At 46.3% G+C, this 17,859-nt stretch overlaps 1 pseudogene; it reads left to right on the top strand.

Moving 5' to 3' along the window:
- The first annotated feature begins 11,927 nt into the window (after positions 1-11,927).
- LOC140897242 (olfactory receptor 14A16-like) lies at positions 11,928-17,197 on the top strand (annotated as a pseudogene).
- Positions 17,198-17,859: the final 662 nt, after the last annotated feature.

Raw genomic sequence — 17,859 nt, 5'->3', positions numbered from 1 at the left:
GTCAGATAACCAAACAGCCACGAGCTGGTGGGACTGACTGTGGGCCAGTGGTCAGGGCACCTAGCCGGGAGGGGGAAAGTCAGGCTCAAGTCTCTGAGCCAAGGACAGCATCATACGAAGTGGAACAACAGAGACCAAGGGCCAGCCCCACTGCACGTCCCAGTGCCCCTGCACGGTAGGATACCTGCGGACAAATATCCTGGAAGTTCCCCCTTATTGGGCTGGCCCCAGGGATCCACCCAGCTCCACAGGGCCAGGCTTCCCCATCTTGGCCTGGGGGCACCAGTGATCCCTGTCTCTCTCTGGGGTTCCCCGGCTGGGCCAAACTCCTGGGGGACGCTTGTTCCATCCCTGCAGGGCGCAGTGTCCTCAGGCCGGATCTGCAGCAACACCAAACAGCCTTTTCAACCCAAGGGGACCCTTTATCAGTCCTCTGGCTGCAGGCTGCCAGGCTTTGGGTTGGTAGGAGGGAGGCAGACTTGGGTTACAGTTCCTGTTGGTGAGAGCTGGGGCCTGTCCATGCCCTGCTCCCCCACGCCCCATTCTGCTGTCTTTGGCCCTCAGTCCCCAGCACGCAAGTTACCTGGGTGAGCCCAGCTCTCATTGACAGAGTTACCTCCCCCCCCCCCCCCCGCCATGTCTTTGTCCTCCAGATACAGCCACCAACACGTTCAGCTGGCTCTGCAGCTAGGGGTTTGTCTTCGGTCCCTGAGGTTCGCCGCATCTCTCTAGGGTCTTCCATCCTAACGTGCAATCCAGAAGGTCCTAGTGGCTCTGTGAATACCTGGCCTGGTCTGTCGTGGCCTAGGGAGAGATCCGATTCCTTCCCCCAGGGGGCAAGGGCCGCCAAGGGGATCAGCCCAGAGCCGTACGGATGGTTCATAAAACGATTTAGGGAAATTCACAGGTTCATCCTAGGTCCCACAGAGGGGTCCCAGTTGTGATAGGTGCCTGCGACCCTTTGAAGGGTCAGACTTTGGCCCCACCCCTCCCTCGGCATTTCCCTTTGGTTAGTTTTGGTGGCTCCAGGCTGTAGTTACCCGTCTATCCCTATGCATGGTCTGTGGAGCCTGGGCACCTACCTAGGGGCTCTGGATTGCATGGGGCAGCAGGAACCTAAACGTTACACTGGGTGTAAGTTCCCTGTGTGGATCTAGCCCCTTATGTCTTCGGACGTGGGAGGGAGCCTGGTAACTAGAGGGGTGGAGCATGCATAAATGACAACGGGTGCATGGGAACTTTTCAAGTGACTTCCCCCCCTGCTCCTCTCCATGGGCTGTCAGGTGCAGAGTTCATCCCCCCTGGAGCTCCCATTCATTTCTGCACTAGGTCTGTTCTACCGTGCCTGAGTGTGGAGCGTGGTCCTAGGACAGGGGTCTCTCATCCCAACCGCCTTGTGTTGGACCGTGATGAACTAGACCCCCTTTCAGTAGTGACATCCGCCTGCTCTGTGCAGTGGGGTCCATGTGTAATGAGTGGGCTTGTTCCCAGCATTGCATGGGTCCATGTGAACCTGAGACTGAATAGCTCTGCTCATTGCCAGAGACCAAGAGCTGAATGGACCCTGGAGACACAGCTCCCTTTTCCGCCTGGGACTCCCAGTCCTGACCACAGCCCCAACCCCTCTCCCAGGACTTGGATCTCCCCTCAGCTCTCTCAGCAAATCAGGTAACTTTTCCTTTTAATTGCCTGGCTCCAACTTTTCAAGCAGGAACCAGCAGCAAATTCAGCTCAGTTCTTTAATTGACTCCGCCAGCAGCCCAAATCATCAATACCCAGAGCGAGAAGAGTTCAGACATCAAAACAAGCTAATTACGCCAAGGGATTTGCAGTCTGGTCCGTGTGATTTATTAAGTGGCTCAAACTCCCTTGAAAGATAACGGATGGACGCCCCTCAGAGACGGACAGCCTCCGTTAATGCCTAAAATTGATATGGTGTGTGGGTCTAGTGGTCAGGACTCTGGGGCTCTTTTACCAGTTCTCAGAGGGCAGTGGGTCCAGCGGCTTATAGCAGGGAGTGAAGGGTAGTCAGCACTCTTGGGATCTATCCATCATTCTTGGAGAGGAGTGGGAAAGTGGGATCCAGTGGGTTAGAGCAGAGTCTGGAAGTCTGGACTCCTGGGTTAGAGTTTAAGGCTACAAGGGACCACCAGATCACCTTGTCTGACCTCTGTAGATCACAGGCCACCAAGACCACCCCATGGCTGAAATTAGACCAAAGTAGGAGAGCCCTCGGGAAGCTAAACTGTTTTGTGCCACAGGCAGAGAATAGAAGGGACTGACGAGCACCAGAGCCCCAGCAATAGCAGGGAAAGGGTTACACCCAGATAACCCTGATGAATGAGATACATCCCACGCTGCAGAAGAAGGAGCAAAACCCCCAAGGTCACTGCCAATCTGATCTGGGGGAAAATTCCTTCCCCACCCCACACAGAGCGATCAGTTAGACCCAGAGCATGTGAGCAAGAACCAGCCAGCTGAGCATCCGAGACAGAGAATGCTGGGTGCCACCTCAGAGCCCTGGTCCACCCCACCCAATGTCCCATCTCCAGCATTGGCCATCCCTGATGCTTTGAGGAAGAGACAACAACACAAACAACCCCTCCCATAAAAAAACCCAAACTCAAGCCAAAACTTTTTTTGGGGGGTGGATTTCCCTTCCTGACCCCCACAGGTGACTAGCTGAAACCTGGAAGCATGAGCTTCTAGGAACATCAGACATGAACCAGAAAGGAGCTTCAGGGCTGCCAAGCCCTGCCCTCCTCCCCATCACAAGCAATCCCACTCATCTATTTGCCTAGTTCTCCCTTAAAATTAATGGTTTACCCCACCCACCCCCATTGGAAAGCTGTTCCTGATGGTTAGAGACCTTCTCATTTCTGTCCAATGCAATGGGATGGGAGTGAGGACTAATGGGTTAGACGAGGGGGGCTTGGACTCCTAGGTTCTATCCCTGGCTGTGGGAGGCGATTGGGGTTGAGTGGGTTAGATCAGTGGCTTTCAACCTTTCCAGACTACTATACCCCTTTCAGGAGTCTGATTTGTCTTGCGTACTCTCAAGTTTCACCTCACTTAAAAACTACTTGCTTACAAAATCAGACATAAAAATAAAAAAGTGTCCCAGCACACTATTGCTGGAAAATTGCTGACTCTCATTTTTACCGTATAATTATAAAATAAATCAATTGGATTATAAATTTTGTGCTTACATTTCAGTGCATAGTATATAGAGCAGTATAAACAAGTCATTGTCTGACATTTTAGGTTGTACCAACTTTGCAAGTGCTTTTTTATGTAGCCTGTTGTAAAACTAGGCAAATATTTAGATGAGTTGATGTACCCCCAGAAGACCTCTCCATACCCCCAGGGGTACACATACCCCTGGTTGAGAACTACTCAGTTAGATCAGAGTGCTAGGACTCCTGGGTTGTATCCCTGGCTATGAGTGGCAAGTGGGGTTGAGTGGGTTAGATTGGGGTGTCACCGTGTGGAGGGACACCAGAGCACAAGTGTCAGCTATCCATGCTTCCTTAATCGACTCAGAGATCCAAGTGACGATTCAACCCTTCAAGTCCAACTCTTTCAGTTTGCCTACAGCCAAGTTGCCTGTCCAGTACAAGGATTGGTCAGGAACGGGGACTTCTACTGTCTATGATGATTATCCCATCCCCACGCTGTTGGGGGAAGACTTGGCCAATTATGTGAAGCGGGCAAAGAGGGTGGGATTGGTCACCTGCAGCCAGGCTAAGCAAGCTGTGACGCCTAGCTCTATTCCGGAAACTTCTACCAGGACCCAGTCAGAGGTGATGAAACCGGACCCCATGCCAACATCAGCAACAGCAGTAGTGAATCCAGTCCCAGAGACCCAGACAGAGCCAGCCCCAGAACCGAAACTGGCAGAACAACCAGCACCAGACCCATTGCCAGCACTGAATCCAGTACCTGAAACCCCAACACCAGAGGGCCCCACCGAACCTGAACCGACAGCAGCCAATAACCCTACACAAGAGGCTCAGCCAGAGCCTGAAGCCCAACATAGTGTCCCAGTGGAGAGCGGTTCACAGTCAACGGAAACAGCCCCATCCCCTACATCGCTTCCAGAGGGACCAAGCATAGGTCCACGATCCAATGAGGAACTGATATCTCCAGCATCAAGAGAACAGTTCCAGACCAAACAGGAAGCAGATGAAAGCCTCCAGAGAGCTTGGATGGCAGCACGGAGCAACCCACCGCCTCTCAGATCTTCTAATCGATCCAGGTTTCATGTAGAAAGAGGACTTTTGTACAAGGAAACTCTTTTCAGTAAACACCAGGACAACTGGCATCCTCAGAGACAGTTGGTAGTGCCAACTAAATACCGGGTCAAGCTCTTGAGCTTAGCCCATGATCATCCTAGTGGCCATGCTGGGGTGAACAGGACCAAAGACCGTTTGGGGGGGTCATTCCACTGGGAGGGAATGGGCAAGGATGTTTCTACCTATGTCCGGTCTTGTGAACTATGCCAAAGAGTGGGAAAACTCCAAGACCAGGTCAAAGCCCCTCTCCAGCCACTCCCCATCATTGAAGTTCCATTTCAGTGAGTAGCTGTGGATATTCTGGGTCGTTTTCCGAAAAAGACACCCAGACGGAAGCAGTACATCCTGACTTTCATGGATTTTGCCACCCGATGGCCGGAAGCAGTAGCTCTAAGCAACACCAGGGCTAAAAGTGTGTGCCAGGCACTAGCAGACATTTTTGCCAGGGTAGGTTGGCCCTCCGACATCCTCACAGATGCAGGGACTAATTTCCTGGCAGGAACTATGGAAAGCCTTTCGGAAGCTCATGGGGTAAATCACTTGGTTGCCACTCCTTACCACCATCAAACAAATGGCATGGTGGAGAAGTTTAATGGAACTTTGGGGGCCATGATATGTAAATTCGTAAATGAGTACTCCAGTGACTGGGACCTAGTGTTGCAGCAGTTGCTTTTTGCCTACAGAGCTGTACCACATCCTAGTTTAGGGTTTTCACCATTTGAACTTGTATATGGCCGCGATGTTAAGGGGCCATTACAGTTGGTGAAGCGGCAATGGGAGGGATTTACACCTTCTGCAGGAACTAATGTTCTGGACTTTGTAACCAACCTACAAAACACCCTCCGAACCTCTCCAGCCCTTGCGAAAGAAAACCTACAGGATGCTCAAAAAGAGCAAAAAGCCTGGTATGATAAACATGCCAGAGAGCGTTCCTTCAAAGTAGGGGACCAGGTCATGGTTTTAACCTAAGCTGGTAAAAGTAAGCTTAGGAGGTTTTCATGCAGGTCCCCACATCTGTACCCTAGAGTTCAGAGTGGGGGAGGAACCTTGACAGTACCATATTAATTCTCTAAAGCCCTTTTATTCCAGAGAATTAAAGGTTTGTCAGTTTACAGCTCAGGGAGGAGATGACGCTGAGTGGCCTGAAGGTGTCTACTACGAAGGGAAAAGTGCTGGTGGTGTGGAAGAGGTGAACCTCTCCATGACCCTTGGGCGTATGCAGCGACAGCAGATCTAGGAGCTGTGCACCAATGTTCTCAGCCACCCCAGGACTGACTGTACGGGCATACCACTCCACTGACACAGGTAATGCTCACCCAATTAAAGTCCAACCTTACCAGGTGTCTCCTCAAGCTAAAACTGCTATAGAACGGGAGATCCAGGATATGCTACAGATGGGGGTAATCCGCCCCTCTGGAAGTGCATGGGCATCTCCAGTGGTTCTGGTTCCCAAACCAGATGGGGAGATACGTTTTTGCATGGACTACCGTAAGCTAAATGCTGTAACTCGCCCAGACAACTATCCAATGCCACACACAGATGAACTATTAGAGAAACTGGGATGGGCCCAGTTCATCTCTACCTTGGACTTAACCAAGGGGTACTGGCAGGTACAGCTAGATGAATCCGCCAAGGAAAGGTCAGCCTTCACCACACATCTCGGGCTGTATGAATTTAATGTCCTCCCTTTCAGGCTGCGGAATGCACCCGCCACCTTCCAAAGACTTGTAGATGGCCTCCTAGTGGGATTAGGAGAATATGCAGTCGCCTACCTTGACGATGTGGCCATATTTTTGGATTCCTGGGCAGAACACCTGGAACATCTACAAAAAGTCTTTGAGTGCATAAGGGAGGCAGGACTAACTGTTAAGGCTAAGAAGTGTCAAATAGGCATCAACAGAGTGACTTACCTTGGACACCAGCTGGGTCAAGGAACTATCAGCCCCCTACAGTAGCTGTGGATATTCTGGGTGTGTGCCAGGCACAAAGTGGATGTTATCCAAAAGTGACCTGTCCCAAGGTCAAAGAAACAGGTCCAATCCTTCTTAGGTTTGGCCAGTTATTACAGGTGATTTGTACCGCAATACAGCCAAATCGCCGCCCCACTGACACACCTAACCAAAAAGATTCATAGATACTAAGGTCAAGAAGGGACCATTATGATCATCTAGTCTGACCTTCTGCACAATGCAGGCCACAGAATTTCACCCACCCAGTCCTGCGAAAAACCTCTCATCTATGTCTGAGCTATTGAAGTCTTCCAATCGTGGTTTAAAGACTTCAAGGAGCAGAGAATCCTCCAGTAAGTGACCCATGCCCCCATGCTACAGAGGAAGGCGAAAAACCTCCAGGGCCTCTTCCAATCTGCCCTGGAGGAAAATTCCTTCCCGACCCCAAATATGGCGATCAGCTAAACCCTGAGCATATGGGCAAGATTCACCAGCCAGATACTACAGAAAATTCTTTCCTGGGTAACTCAGATCGCACCCCATCTAATATCCCATCACAGGCCATTGGGCCTATTTACCATGAATATTTAATTACCAAAACCATGTTATCCCATCATACCATCTCCTTCATAAACTTATCAAGTTTAATCTTAAAGCCAGATAGATCTTTTGCCCCACTGCTTCCCTTGGAAGGCTATTCCAAAACTTCACTCCTCTGATGGTTAGAAACCTTCATCTAATTTCAAGTCTAAACTTCCTGGTGGCCAGTTTATATCCATTTGTTCTTGTGTCCACATTGACACTGAGCTTAAATAATTCCTCTCTCTCCCTGGTATTTATCCCTCTGATATATTTATAGAGAGCAATCATATCTCCCTTCAACCTTCTTTTGGTTTGGCTAAACAAGCCAAGCTCCTTGAGTCTCCTTTCATAAGACAGGTTTTCCATTCCTCGGATCATCCTAGTAGCCCTTCTCTGTACCTGTTCCAGTTTGAATTCATTCTTCTTAAACATGGGAGACCAGAACTGCACACAGTATTCCAGGTGAGGTCTCACCAGTGCCTTGTATAACGATACTAAAACCTCCTTATCCCTACTGGAAATACCTCTCCTGATGCATCCCAAGACCGCATTAGCTTTTTTCACAGCCATATCACATTGGCAGCTCATAGTCATTCTAAGATCAACCAATACTCCAAGGTCCTTCTCCTCCTCCGTTACTTCTAATTGATGCATCCCCAGCTTATAACTAAAATTCTTGTTATTAATCCCTAAATGCATGACCTTACACTTCTCACTAATAAATTTCATCCTATTACTATTACTCCAGTTTTCAAGGTCATCCAGGTCATCCTGTATGATATCCCTGTCCTTCTCTAAATTGGCAATACCTCCTAGCTTTGTATCATCCGCAAACTTTATTAGCAGACTCCCACTTTTTGTGCCGAGGTCAGTAATAAAAAGATTAAATAAGATTGGTCCCAAAACCGATCCTTGAGGAACTCCACTGGTAACCTCCCTCCAGCCTGACAGTTCACCTTTCAGTAGGACTCATTGTAGTCTCCCCTTTAACCAATTCCTTATCCACCTTTCAATTTTCATATTGATCCCCATCTTTTCCAATTTAACTAATAATTCCCCATGTGGCACGGTATCAAATGCCTTACTGAAATCTAGGTAAATTAGATCCACTGAGTTTCCTTTGTCTAAAAAATCTGTTACTTTCTCAAAGAAGGAGATCAGGTTGGTTTGGCATGATCTACCTTTTGTAAAACCATGTTGTATTTTGTCCCATTTACCATTGACCTCAAATGTCCTTAACTATCTTCTCCTTCAAAATATTTTCCAAGACCTTGCATACTACAGATGTCAAACTAACAGGCCTATAGTTACCTGGATCACCTTTCCCCCCCTCTCTTAAAAATAGGAACTATGTTAGCAATTCTCCAATCATACGGTACAGCCCCTGAGTTTACAGATTCATTAAAAATTCTTGCTAATGGGCTTGCAATTTCATGTGCCAATTCCTTTAATATTCTTGGATGAAGATTATCTGGGCCCCCTGATTTAGTCCCATTAAGCTGCTTGAGTTTTGCTTCTACCTCAGATATGGTAATATCTACCTCCATATCCTCATTCCCATTTGTCATGCTACCATTATCCCTAAGATCCTCTTTAGCCTTATTAAAGACTGAGGCAAAGTATTTGTTTAGATATTGGGCCATGCCTAGATTATCCTTGACCTCCACTCCATCCTCAGTATTTAGCGGTCCCACTTCTTTCTTTGTTTTCTTCTTATTTATATGGCTATAGAACCTTTTACTGTTGGTTTTAATTCCCTTTGCAAGGTCCAACTCTACTTGACTTTTAGCCTTTCTCACTTTATCCCTACATGTTCTCACCTCAATAAGGTAGCTTTCCTTGCTGATCCCTCCCATCTTCCACTCCCTGTATGCTTTCTGCTTTTTCTTAATCACCTCTCTGAGATGCTTGCTCATCCAGCTTGGTCTATAACTCCTGCCTATGAATTTTTTCCCCTTTCTTGGGCTGCAGGCTTCCGATAGCTTCTGCAGCTTTGATTTAAAATAATCCCAGGCCTCTACTACCTTTAGATCCTTAAGTTCTTCAGTCCAATCCACTTCCCTAACTAATTTCCTTAATTTTTGAAAGTCAGCCCTTTTGAAATCAAAAACCCTAGTTGCAGATTTATTTTTGTTAATCCTTCCATTCAGTTTGAACTGAATTAGCTCATGATCAGTTGAACCAAGATTATCCTCTACAACCATTTCTTCTATGAGGTCCTCACTACTCACCAAAACCAAATCTAAAATGGCATCCCCTCTAGTCGGTTTAGCAACTACTTGCTGAAGGAATCCATCAGCTATCGCATCTAGGAAAATCTGAGCCCTATTATTATTACTAGCACTCGTCCTCCAGTCTATATCTGGGAAGTTAAAGTCTCCCATGATCACACAGTTTCCATTAGTATTTACTTTATTAAAAACATTAAAAAGGGCTCTATCCATATCCAAATTAGACCCCGGTGGTCTATAGCTCACCCCAAGCACTATCCCAGGGGAGGCTCGAATAGTTTTCTTCCCCAGTGTAAGTTTTGCCCAGACAGACTCTGTCTTATCCATTCCATTGCTTCTTATTTCTTTACATTCTATCTCATCATTGATATACAGTGCTACTCCACCACCTTGACCTTTATTTCGGTCTTTCCTAAACAGCACAGACCCTTCAACACCCGTACTCCAGCCGTGACGACTGTTCCACCCGGTCTCTGTTCTCCCTAGAATAGCTGGTTTCACTTCCTGCCCCAGTAGCTCTAGTTCCTCCATTTTGTTACCCAGGCTCCTCGCATTGGTGAACAAACATCTTCATTTTTGCTGTTTGGCCTCGCTCACATTCTGTACCCGATTAGGCCCGGCCATTCTGCAGCCAGTATAACCTATTAGACTGGAATCCACACTGTCCTTCCTCCTTATATACATTCTCCTACCCACGGCTGTATCCTTTCTTACTTCGTTTTCTTCCCTCTCAATGCTAAAATCCGGCGTGGAGATTACCTGGACATCTCCCAACCATCTCCCCCAAATTCCTAGTTTAAAGCTCTCTTAATCAGTTGTGCCAGCCTCCATAGAAATCTGTTTCCTTCCCTACTCAGATGAAGTCCATCCCGAGAGAACTGTCCTCTGTCCATGAATGCCTCCCAGTGGCCATACATCCCAAACCCTCCTTATAGCACCACTGCCTAAGCCATCTATTGATAGTCATAATCTTGTCACACCTTTGTTGCCCTTCTCTAGGAACAGGCAGGATCCCACTAAAGATTACCTGAGCCTCAATTTCCTTAAGCGTCTTCCCCAGCCTAGCATAGTCTCCCTTAATACTTTCCAGCGAGAATCTAGCCATATCATTTGTTCCCACATGAAGGATAATTAGGGGATTCTTTCCTGCTCCCTTTAGGATCCTTTTCAACCTCAGGTCTATATCCTGTATCTTAGCACCTGGAAGGCAGCACACCCTCCTATTCTCTGGATCAGCTCTGGTTACAGACCTGACTATTCTTCTCAGTAAAGAGTCCCCGATCACATAGACCTGCCTTTTCCTATTGACGGTGCTATTCTCCAGTCTATCCCCTGTTCCCTCTGGCTGCAAGTTCTTTCCAGTCCTATTCTCCCCTGTAATCCTCTTCAACCCATCCTGTATCCTCCTGGGGCTCATATTTGGTGTAGTCTCCATTAACTCTTCCCCGTTTCCTATAGGACTAGCCGCTCTTTTCTTCTTCCTTGCCTTTCCACCTTCAGTGATTACCTACCGAGCCCCTTCTTCATTTTCCAACTCTGAAAATCTATTCTTGAGCTCTGTTTCTCCTGCACTAGCCCGTCTTTTCTTCTGCCTGGTTCTTTTAGTCACATGCTTCCACTGACCACTTTCCTCACCAAGCCTCTCCTCAGAATTCCCCAGTCCTGCTTCCATCTGCAAGTCTGAGCTTTTCCCTTCAGATACCTCATGTCTTTGCTCCATAATCTGCTCAAACCCCTTCCTAAAATCAAACAGACTTTCCACCTGCATCTCCAAACCTCAGATCTTTTCCTCCAACAGCTCCATCAGACGGCATTTCATGCAGACAAAACTCTTACCAGGTACCCCCTCCAGGATCATGTACATACCGCAGCTTCCACATCCAGTCATCTTCATTGTGTCTTCCACGACATGGGTCACTCCTACTGCTGCCTCTGTATCTGTCACAGCCTTTCCACCTAAACCCTGTTAATCTGGGAAACAAACCACACCAAAACACCACCCCCCACAGCAAAAACAAACCCCAAACAAGCACCACAAGACAAACTCCCCTTTCAAACTCCCCTGTTTACAGCTGTTTGCTGGCTCCTGTGCCATTGCAGCTGTCTGTGAAGAAACAGCCAAATGCCGTTCAATGGACAGAAGAGTGTCAGAAGGCCTTTAACCAGCTTAAAGCGACACTCATGTCTGACCCTGTGCTAAAGGCCCCAGACTTTGACAAACCGTTCCTAGTAACCACAGATGTGTCCGAGTGTGGTGTGGGAGCAGTTTTAATGCAGGAAGGACCGGATCAAGAATTCCATCCTGTTGTGTTTCTCAGCAAGAAGCTGTCTGAGAGGGAAAGCCACTGGTCAGCCATTGAAAAAGAATGTTATGCCATTGTCTACGCTCTGGAAAAGCTACACCCATATGTTTGGGGACGGCGTTTCCACCTGCAAACCGACCATGCTGCGCTACGGTGGCTTCATACCGCCATGGGAAATAACAAAAAACTTATTCGGTGGAGTTTAGCTCTCCAAGATTTTGATTTCCACATCCAACACATCTCAGGAGCTTATAACAAAGTGGCTGATGCACTCTCCTGTGAAAGTTTCCCAGAATCAACTGGTTAAAATCGTCCTTGAGATGTGGGAAAATATTGTTAGTCTTTATATACTTGGTAGTATATTTAGAGGTGCATGTGTCTTATTAACTCTGTTTTTTCCTAGAGCTCCAGGAAGAAATCACAGCCAGCATTTCACCCTATCTATGATTTGGGGGGCGTGTCATAAATATAAAGGGAAGGGTAAACACTTTTAAAATCCCTCCCGGCCGGAGGAAAAACCCTTTCACCTGTAAAGGGTTAAGAAGCTAGGATAACCTTGCTGGCACCTGACCAAAATGACCAATGAGGAGACAAGATACTTTCAAAGCTGGAGGGGGGGAGAAACAAAGGTTCTCTCTGTCTGTGTGATGCTTTTGCTGGGAACAGAAAAGGAATGGAGTCTTAGAACTTAGTAAGTAATCTAGCTAGATATGCATTAGATTCTGTTTTGTTTAAATGACTGATAAAATAAGCTGTGCTGAATGGAATGTATATTCCTGTTTTTGTGTCTTTTTGTAACTTAAAGTTTTGCCTAGAGGGATTCTCTATGTTTTGAATCTGATTACCCTGTAAGGTATTTACCATCCTGATTTTACAGAGGTGATTCTTTTACTTTTTCTTCAATTAAAATTCTTTTTTTTAGAACCTGATTGCTTTTTCCCTGTTCTTAAGATCCAAGGGTTTGGGTCTGTGTTCACCTATGCAAATTGGTGAGGATTTTTATCAAGCCTTCCCCAGGAAAGGGGGTGTAGGGTTTGGGGAGGATTTTGGGGAGAAAGATGTTTCCAAGCAGGCTCTTTCTCTGTTATATATTTGTTACATGCTTGGTGGTGGCAGCAATAAAGTCCAAGGGCAAAAGTTAAAATAGTCTGTACCTTGGGGAAGTTTTAACCTAAGCTGGTAAAAATAAGCTTAGGGGGTTTTCATGCAGGTCCCCACATTTGTACCCTAGAGTTCAGAGTGGGGAAGGAACCTTGAAAGCAAGTCATGCCTGACCAACCTGATTGCCTTCTGTGATGAAATAACTGGCTCTGTGGATATAGGGAAAGCAGTGGATGTGATATATATCTTGACTTTAGCAAAGCTTTCGATATGGTCTCCCACAGTTTTCTTGTCAGCAAGTTAAAAAAGTATGGATTGGATGAATGGACTATATGGTGGATAGAAAGTTGGCTAGATTGTTGGGCTCAACAGGTAGTGATCAATGGCTCAATGTCTGGTTGGCAGCCGATATCAAGCGGAATGCCCCAGGGCTCAGTCCTGGGGCTGATTTTGTTCAACATCCTTTTTTTAATGATCTGAATGATGGGATGAATTGCACCCTCAGGAAGTTTGCAGATGACACTAAGCTGGGGGAAGAGGTAGATACGCTGGAGGGTAGTGATAGGGTCCAGAGTGACCTAGACAAATTGGAGATCTGATGAGGTTCAACAAGGACAAGGACTCCACTGTGCTAACCCCAAATGCTTTTGTTTTGCTTTTAACCTTTAAGCTGGACCTCAAGAAGGTTATTCCTGATGCTTAATCTTTAGAAGTGTTTTTTTAAATCTATCAGTAGCCTGAGTTCCCAGATGTATTTTCTTTCTTTTTGTTTTTAATAACATTTACCTTTTTAAGAACAGGATTGGATTTTTTTTGTCCTAAGAGGTTTGTGCACATGTTGTTTAGTTAGCTGGTGGCAACAGCTGATTTCCTTTGTTTTTCTTTCTCAGCTCTTCCCCAAAGTGGTGGTGAAAGGGCTTGAGGGTACCCCACCAGAAGGAATATCCAAGTGCACCTTCCTGGATCCTCAAAGGGGTTTTGCACTTGGGTTGTGGCAGCATCTACCCATCTAAGGTCAGAGAAAAACTGTAACCTCTGGAGTTTAATACCAGCCTGGAGTGGCCAGTATTAATTTTTAGAATCCTTTTGGCCCCCCAACTTATGCACTCAAAGTGCCAGAGTGGGGAATCCGCTTTGACAATCCCATTGACTCCAAGGGAGCTACAATTGATTTGCACCAGATGGGGATCTGACCCTTCATATTTGTTCAGTCTCTCTGACATACCTACAATTAGTGTGAATTAAACAGCTAGAAGATATCATGTGGCTTTGCACCTGCAGCCTCATGAGCCTTTTATTTTAGTGTTGTCTGCAGAAAGAAAACATTTAATGGCTAAGAAAGAAAGAAAGAAAGAAAGTTGGTTCATTCATCCTAGTAGAAATTGAAAATCAGATACAGAAAATCTTAGCAACACTGAATTCCTCCAAAGTTCTGTCCCCAGTGGGAATGAATCTCTCTGTAGCCATTAAAAGTTACACTCAATCCCATTGGGCAGATTACTAAGAAAGTGCAGACTGGTTTGGAATTTTTGTCTCATCTTCAGTTCAGATTCAGAGGCAAAGAATATGGATTAGAAAGTGTGTAATGGACTAGATTCCCAGTCGGTGTAAATCAGACATAGCTCCATTGGAGTTAATGAGGCCAGATTTCCAGCTGGTCATAACTGACATGGCTCTATGGCAGTTTTAGGGTCAGATCACCAGCTAATGGAAATCCAAGTTGCGCCAATGAAATCAAAGAGCCAAATCTCCACTTGGTGTAAACAGCCCTAATTACTCAGAACTGAATGGAACTGTATCAATTTACACCAGTTTAGGACGTTGCACTAAGCTTTTAGTGTTTGCCTCTGGCTGCTTCTTAGTGACCAACATCAAACAGCCAGAGCAGCCTGGGCTGTGGGTTCCTCTGGTGGCTGTATCTCAAGAGCTGCTGGTGCAACACAGGGGAAAAAAATCTCTGCTCTCTCAGAGCTGATTATATGATGTTAATGAAGAAACCAGCTCTGGTCACATTGGACTCCAAGCTACTGTAGGTCACATGTCTGTGCTACAAATATATAGTTCATTCTGTAGTTTCCTTCACACACACTTTGGGCCTCAGCCCTTGCCTTGTTTTTAGCCACTCATCCATCCATGGTTGCTGCCATTGTGTGAGAGCAGGGGCAAATGCTGATCCCGCACTGTAGAATTAGGGTCAGCTAGGGCAGGTGTCAGGGTGGTTTGCTCCAGAGGTGAGATCAGAGCTGTGACCCTGTCTTGAAGCCTGCACAAGCCAGGATATGTTTCAGAGCTGGGAGTGGCTTTCTGCCCCAATCCTATTTAGTTCTTCACTTCTCACAAGCCTGCCTGAAGAAGGGAGCGCTTATCTCTGGAATGGATCTTGGGAGACAGGCCAGTCCTTGCCTACAGACAGCCCCGCAACCTGAAGCAAATACTCACCAACAACCACATACCACACAACAGAACCATTAACCCAGGAACTTATCCTTGCAAGAAAGCCCGTTGCCAACTGTGTCCACATATCTATTCAGGGGACACCATCACAGGGCCTAATAACATCAGCCACACTATCAGAGGCTCGTTCACCTGCACATCCACCAATGTGATATATGCCATCATGTGCCAGCAATGCCCCTCTGCCATGTACATTGGTCAAACTGGACAGTCTCTACGTAAAAGAATAAATGGACACAAATCAGATGTCAAGAATTATAACATTCATAAACCAGTCGGAGAACACTTCAATCTCTCTGGTCACGCAATCACAGACATGAAGGTCGCTATCTTAAAACAAAAAAACTTCAAATCCAGACTCCAGCGAGAAACTGCTGAATTGGAATTCATTTGCAAATTGGATACTATTAATTTAGGCTTAAATAGAGACTGGGAGTGGCTAAGTCATTATGCAAGGTAGCCTGTGTCCTCTTGTTTTTTCCTCCCCCCCCCCAGATGTTCTGGTTTAACTTGGATTTAAACTTGGAGAGTGGTCAGTTTGGATGAGCTATTACCAGCAGGAGAGTGAGTTTGTGTGTGTATGGGGGTGGGGGGGATGTGAGAAAACCTGGATTTGTGCAGGAAATAGCCCAACTTGATTGTCATGCACATTGTGTAAAGAGTTGTCACTTTGGATGGGCTATCACCAGCAGGAGAGTGAATTTGTGTGGGGGGGTGGAGGGTGAGAAAACCTGGATTTGTGCTGGAAATGGCCCGCCTGATGATCACTTTAGATAAGCTATTACCAGCAGGACAGTGGGGTGGGAGGAGGTATTGTTTCATATTCTCTGTGTATATATAAAGTCTGCTGCAGTTTCCACGGTATGCATCCGATGAAGTGAGCTGTAGCTCACGAAAGCTTATGCTCAAATAAATTGGTTAGTCTCTAAGGTGCCACAAGTACTCCTTTTCTATTAGCTTTTTAGTATTTTAGCTTCATCCCCAAGTTTGCAGCCTGGTGTCTGGACCAATAGGGGAATTATCTTGTCTAGATCATTGGGGTTGAATGTGCTTTGCTCCATCCTTCATACTGTATTTTATCAATCCACATCCTGAGCCAGATCTTCAGATGGTGTCAACAGATGCAGCTCCATTGACTTTAAGGGAGCTGTGCCAATTTACACTCGTGAGTTAACTCACCACTTCTTGTTAATGGCAATGACGAGTGCTGGGCACAATTGACACTTTTATCAAGAGATATTAATGAGGGGAATCAGGGCCATTTTCTCTGTAGCTCTAATCCTGACCTCCTTCCTTCCACAGCCATCACACAATGAACTGAGAAAGAAAATGTCCAGCCAAACCATCCTGACCGAGTTCCTTCTCCTGGGATTCTCTGATGTTCAGGAGCTGCAGATTTTGCACTTTGTGGTGTTTCTGCTGATTTACCTGGCAGCCCTGATGGGGAATCTTCTCATTCTCATGGTTGTAGCCCTGAACCACCACCTTCACACCCCCATGTACTTCTTCCTGATGAATCTGTCTATCCTAGACCTTGGCTCCATCTCTGTCACCATCCCCAAATCCATGGCCAATTCCTTCACAAACACCAGGGTGATTTCTTATCCTGGATGTGTCGCCCAAGTGTTTCTCTTTTTCCTCTTCACTGCAGCTGATTTTGCCTTACTCACTATCATGGCATATGACAGATATGTCGCCATCTACCAACCACTGCACTACGAGAGCATAATGAACAGGGGAGCTTGTGTCCAAATGGCAGCCAGTGCCTGGATTACTGGTATTGTCTACACTTCACTGCACACTGGGAACACCTTCAGGTTACACTTCTGCCAGTCCAATGTCATCAACCAGTTCTTCTGTGAAATCCCGCAGCTACTCAAGCTCGCCTGCTCTGACTCATACCTCAGTGAAATTGGGCTTCTTGCCTTTAGTGTGTTTTTAAGTTTAAACCGCTTTTTGTTTTTATAATTGTGTCTTATGTTCAGATCTTCAAAACCGTGCTGAGAATCCCCTCTGAGCAGGGCCGGCATAAAGCCTTCTCCACCTGCCTCCCTCACCTCACTGTGGTCTCTTTGTTACTTTCCACTGGCTTCTTTGCCTACCTGAAATCCACCTCCAACTCAGCATCAGGGCTGGATCTCATGGTGGCTGTTCTCTATTCTGTGGTGCCTCCAGTGATGAATCCAATCATCTACAGCATGAGGAATACGGAGATCAAAGCTGCATTAAAGAAACTGATTGTGTGGAGGTTATTCACCAACAAAAAAATTGTCCGTCATTGATCCTTGGCTGTGATTTCATTCTGGGCTTCTTTATAGTAATAATCAATTGCTTCCTTGAGAAATAAGGTGCAATCTGTTTATGATGTCATAAAATCTGCACTAATTCCATGGAAGTCAAATGAGTAAGTTTAGGATTACACCATGTACATAATATCAGAATCTATATGTCTATCCATAAATCTACATAGACACGTATCTATCTGTCTTGGGGATTTATACTGTGACCATCACCATGCTGCACAGAATATCTATAGCTATTGCTAACTCACTAGTGGGCTTTGTGATGTCTCTTCCTCTTCTCTCTTTTTGGGATGAAAACTCTGCTTGGGTATGAGAGGTTTGGCTTGTGTGTTTGCTTGATTTTTTTCTTTTTCATGTTGCTGATTCATTGGTTGACTTGTTTCTTTGTTCAAAGTGGCTTTTTGGGGTAGGAATTTGCAGGGTGGATCATGTTGGATGAAATGGGGGTATATTACATGGGGGGGGAGGAAGCTCCCTTTTATGGACACCCAGCCAGCTAGTTAGCTATAGAATCCCTCTTGGTAGCTGTTCTCGACTTGCTTTACCTGTAAAGAGTTAAAAAGTCTGACTGCATGCATAGGTAAAGGGAAGGGAGAGGGAACCTGACCAAAAGAGCCAATGGGAGGACTAGAACGGTTTAA

This window comes from Lepidochelys kempii, chromosome 13 (assembly GCF_965140265.1).
Source record: "Lepidochelys kempii isolate rLepKem1 chromosome 13, rLepKem1.hap2, whole genome shotgun sequence".
Classification (NCBI taxonomy): domain Eukaryota; kingdom Metazoa; phylum Chordata; order Testudines; family Cheloniidae; genus Lepidochelys; species Lepidochelys kempii.
Note: the sequence above shows the minus strand (reverse complement) of the source record. Positions and strands in the feature narration are given on the sequence as shown.